This window comes from Lactuca virosa, chromosome 4 (assembly GCF_052849685.1).
Source record: "Lactuca virosa cultivar CGN04683 chromosome 4, Lactuca_virosa_CGN04683_v6, whole genome shotgun sequence".
NCBI classification, from domain to species: domain Eukaryota; kingdom Viridiplantae; phylum Streptophyta; class Magnoliopsida; order Asterales; family Asteraceae; genus Lactuca; species Lactuca virosa.
Genome location: NC_136429.1, coordinates 508613212 through 508619211, shown reverse-complemented (window position 1 = coordinate 508619211; position 6000 = coordinate 508613212).

Sequence of the window (6000 nt, the reverse complement as noted above, 5' to 3'; positions counted from 1 at the left end):
AAACTGATATAAACGTTCCTTTTCTTGATATTCACTTATTCTCTTTCCAATCTCGCATGTGTAACTATTGCACGAGCACTTGGGAAGGGGTAAGATCAACGAGGTTTCGTCCCATAGTGTCCGGAGGTTAGTGTAGTATGTGGAAATGGAGTTGCCATCCTGTCGGGTGGCAGCTATCTTCTGCTTTAACTCGTAAGCTCTTGGGGAGCTCTCCTTGCCAAACGTTTCACGCAAATCGGACCATATCTGTGCAGCCGTGTTTGCGTATTTTATGCTGTCCCGGATCGTTTTTCCATGGTTGTGGTAAGCCACCCCTTCACCATCGCATCACACCTCATCCATGGAATATATTCTGAGGACCCCTTTTCTGGTTCCTCGATCGATCCATCTAAGAACTCAAATTTGTTTTTAGCGAAGAGGAAGTTTTCCATCTCTTGAGACCAGTCGGCATAGTTGACATCGGTGAGAACTTCATTCACATGAAGCTGCTTAGGAACATCAGATGGATGCAGGTAATACGACGAGTCATGATTGATTCCGCTGGATCCTTCTCCAGCGTTCGTTTTATCCTTTGGGTCGGCACCTGTCATTCTTTAAGCTTTCTTCGTAGGCAAAGTTTGATTAGGGTTGTGAGACCTGCTCTGATACCATCTTAAAATCGATGGTATTTTAAATCAGAGGAAAAATCTTATCTGTCATTGAAAAGCCAAAAGCTATAAATAGGTGTTACAAGAATCTGTTATAACTGATAAGCTAAACACGAGGATAAACACAAAACAATATAAAAGCTAACTAGATAAATACTTAGATAAATACTATCCAATAGTTGTAGGGTATAAATCGCCAGCGCTGTCACACCTAAGAAGAACTCGATGGGTTGTCAAACAGTGGCGGAGCCAATGCATTACTAGTGGGGTGCATGGACCCCACTTAAATGTGGGTCCCACCGGTTATATACTTAAAAAAAAATAAAAAATAGAAAATTTTCAAGTGCATGGTCCCCACTAAAAGTTCATCTGCACCCACTTACCTCCCATTTGAATGCTTAAAAGCTAAGTCGGTCAGTTGATCTTTAGCCATATGCATGAACCATTTCCTAGTGGGTTAAAGTGTCGAAGTAATAGAAGAATGAAAGGCCCGATGAAGCAATAGATGACGTGGCAGGTAGGGGTGTTCGTTTGGATGGATCGGTTTGATCCGATCCAATCAAGTGAATCCAAATTGATTTCGGTTTTTAAAACATGGATCCGAATAGTCCAAACTAAATTCAAATCCGATCCGATCCAATCCAATTACAATTCGGTTGGATTGGTTTTTATAATTCGGTTTTCAAATATCGAAACATTTTAAAACGACATATAACTATAATATTACCCAATTTTACACAAGAAGCGAAAACAAATTATTTAGTTGTGATTTGAAATTTATAAACAACTATTAAGAAGATATATTATAGTTAAATATTTTATACATAGAAAACTTTTGAGAGATAATACATATTGATGTTTTTTTATCGGGTGAAACGTTTTAAACCTATTTGAAAAAATAAATTACAAAATTCATAGATAACTATAAATATATATTATAAATAAATAAATAATAAATGTTTATTCGGTTTTTTTGGACTATTCGGTTCTTATTTTATAAACCAAAATCAATCCGAAATCCAAAATAATAATTCGGTTTTATTGAAAATCAATCCAAAAATCCGAATATCCGAACCAGATAGTTCAATCCAAATTGTCCAATTGGACAATTCGGTTTTATCCAAATAGTGAACAACCCTACTGGCAGGAGGTGAGCCAAGGTGATCGGGCTGCTCATGATGGTCTGGTGGTCTGGTAGGGGGGCATTGGGAAACATTGTTTGGCCTAGGAGGTATTGAGGAGAAGTGATGATAGGTCCAAGGAGGAGCTGTAGGGATGCAAAGGTAGCATCTTCTGTCTTTATTTTTCCATGAATCGACTTTCATTAAATAAAGGAAAATATATACAATGTACATTGGGTTCCAATGGGCTACATAATACAAACAGACTATAACAATTATAAAAAAAATAGGCTAAAATAAATATAAATATAGAGAATACACATAGGACATATACGCTAATATCATGATGTCCACACCGTAAGATAATTACCAAATTATCCGTCGATAGGCACGTTGCTTTGGTAAAACAATTCATTTCAATAAACAAAAAACAAAGTGAAGGTATTCAAATTGTCTTGTAACACTCTCAAAGTGGTTACTCGTTACTATGGTGTTTCAGGGAATAATGAAGCTGCTCTTAAATTATTTCAAGATTTCAAAACCCTTTGTGGGACATTGTCAAAAAAAAAAAAAAAAATCGTTTACCCCTATACTCATCTATCTTGACAACATTAGGGAAATGTACGATGGGTTGTGAGGTGTTGGATACATTATATGAGATAATTTTATCATGGATACTTCAGGAAATTCAAATGTTTTCTAATTTAATGCATTATTTTAGAGTTGAGGGGGGACATTAAAACAATTCAGAGGCTATTTTCGATGGTTAAACTACAACAAGATAGATATATGTTTGAGATTCTAATAATATATGATGATATGCTTACCCTTTTATGACTTTATAATATAAGAAGTCAACTTTTTATATGTCGGCATCGATTTTGTAGCAAGTTGGAGTTCTTATTTAGAGTTAATAGATTGGGCATCTTTCTTAGTTGTGTTTTCTGATTGTCGTCTACAAAGATGTTAAATTATTTATTTATTTATTTGTAGGATGATCTTATACACATCACACCAAAATTTGGTTGGCTGGAAAACAAAATTTCCCTTTTATGATTTTCCTTTCATTGTTTATTTTATAAATACCAAAAGAGAAAGAGTCCCTCCATTCCAACCATCAACATCGTAATAAATTTACAAAAAAAAAGAAAAAAGAAAAAAAATACTCATATTCTATGCAATCTTATTGATAAATCGAGTGTTTTTGAATATGGTAACCGAGTCTGTATGAATTGTGATTTCATCTACATTGAATTTTTTTTAATGGCTTAATTTCTGAATGCTTTGTTTAGTTTATTAATTCCCATGTAATAAATAATGTGTATAATCTGGATTTTGAGTGTATATATATGTATAATCGAATATGTCTGCTTAACTTCTTAATGTATGTATAATCGAGTATGTCTGAATGTCTTAATGTGTATAATCTGAATTTAGGCTAAATACCTACATAATCGAATATCATTAGAAGATGATTGCAGGTTAAAATATTCATTTAAACCTGAATAATTTTTTTTATAGTGATTGCAAGGTTTAAAATAACGAAAACGAGTCTTGAGGCATTTTCACTTCACCTCACTAGGCGAAATTAAAAAAAAATTATATACCTTATATTAACAAAATAATGAATATCAAATAGAGAACTTTTTAACTCGTGAAAATAAAACAGGGTATTAAAAGACTAGGTGTGAGACCCGTGTACTACACGGTAGGGATGAAAGTGGATCCAAACCCGGACCGGATGGACCCGGACCCGGAAAACCCGAAACCGGTTAACGGGATTTTGTAGAACCGGAAACCGGACCTGTATATAGGAACCGGTTCCAGGTACGATATCGGGTAAAGTGAGTCTAGAACCGGAAAACCCGAAAACATCAAAGTGAGTAAGGTGGAACCGGATAAAATGGGTTTAGAACCGGAAAAATCGGGATTTTTTTTTCTAATTACCTCAATCACGAGGTTTCCAGAAAACTTATTGGCTCATCAAAGATACAATCGTCTCCAACTTAAATTATTTTAAATTTAATTATAGTAATTAGTTTAATTGAGGTTTAGCATTCCCGTTTTCAAATCTTTAGCTCTTTTATGGATTGAGATAAACAGGTGGCCCCATCCGATACATACAAGTATTTCCTTTAGGATTGTCCATTTCATATATTTTAAACATACGATGGTATTTCAAGATTTGCCTTTAATCTTGAAACTGGGAATCATGCAAGAACACATTTGGCACATAATCTAATTTACACATTTGTCACATAATCTTTCAACCGTTCTAAAAATAATTAATAAACAAAAAATTACAACAAGAATTAAAAATTGATCTAATTTACGTAAAGGACGAATATGATTCTTTTTTTTTAAACGAGAGTCGTTGTCATCGATCACAGAGAAGGGCAAAAAAAAAAGAGATTGAATGTATTTGATGATTATCACAACGTATGAGGATCCTTTCAATGTCGAGCAGAGAAAAGAGAGTCGTCGAGCAAGAGAAAAGAGAGTTGTCGATCACAACAGATAACCCTTTAGTTCCAGTTCTTTGACCCTATACCGGTTCCTTGGACACTAAACCGGTTCCAGTTTTTTCAACATATCCGATTCAAAAACCCCGATTACTCGGACCCGTTGGACCCGGACCCGAAATACCCGGAACCCGGATAAGAGTAATTTTGGAACCCAATACCCGGACCATTTAAGCATTTTCCGGTTATACCGGTTCTGGTTTTGGTCCGATTCCGGTTCCGGTCCGATTTTATAACTCATCCCTACTACACGGGTTGATTAGAAAAAAAGATAAATATAAAAGTTTAATTATTAAACATTTTTTAATGTAAACTTTCGAAATAAATACAAATAAAATGATGAATAAGTAAGTAACTCAATCTATACTAATAAAAAACTATTCATATATTTTAAATAATTGTTCTGAATCACAAATTTTCTAAAACTTCTTTAAAATATAACATTAGATGTCTTATTGCTAAATTTACTATCATTGTTTAAAACATCATTGAAACTTAATAAGCATAATCATTAACGAAATCGTTAATCGGCAAAGTAAAACAACATTGACACTTAATAAGCGTATCATACAAGTTGAATAAAGCAAATATTAAATATTTATTAATGGAAATTTAAAACAATATGTTCATAAATAATATGATTGAAATTAAAAATAAATAATATTCTAAGTAATAAAGCAATAATAATGAAAATGAAAGAAGATAGTTATAATTCATAAATCTCCAAAGACTTTTTTATATAAAACATTGATTCATCTTTATCTAAAATTAATACTTTTATTAATTTTTTATTTTTAACTCTAGATAATGCAATATAAAATCATCCATATAATCATATAATTATTGAGAATTATACTCAATTGCAACCCCGTTACATAGATAAATGATCAACATTTTACAAATTCATTCAAATTGCAATCGTTTAATAACTATGAAATAAAAGTAACAAATTAAACGGAATTTATGAGAAAAAAAATAATGATGAATAGATCATTCATTGAAATAGCTTCAAATGGTATGAAAGTAGTAAAAAATTTATGAAAAAACGGTTTGAGAATGTTTCAAATAGCATAAAAGTGCCAAAATTTTGATGAAAAAACATGTTATGGGGAAGTTTCAGCTAGTATTCAAAATACAGAGGCTTAAGTGAAACATTCTCATTTTTCAATAATATTTCCAAGTTTGGTCTTTGTATTTGTTCCAACACCGTCCTCTCTTCATAATACCACATAGATTGAAATAGCGTGAAATATCATTAAAGAATTTAAAAATTGATGAAAACAGGGTTATAGCCTTATAGGGAAGTTTTAGCCAATATTTAAAGTACAAGGTGTACATGAAACATTGGAAGTTTTCTGAAATTTCCATCTTTGGTCCCTAGTAAGTGTTCCAGTAAGGTCTTCAATACACTGGGATATAAAGACAATGTGTAACATGAATGAAGAAAACATGAAGGCCATAAAACATGGGTGAAAACTTGAATTTGTCGTTTATCATTAAACCCCTCATATTTAACCCCACATAACTCTTCACAAACCACACAAAATTAATTTCCTAACTTACAAATTGAAATTACAATACATTGCAAGAATTTATCTACAAAAATGGAGTAAAAGTAAAGTATGTTGTTAAAACAACACAATTATAACCATAAAAAAATTAAACCAAGGGCAGAAGGGTCATTTTCAATTCAGACCCAGTGTCATTTAA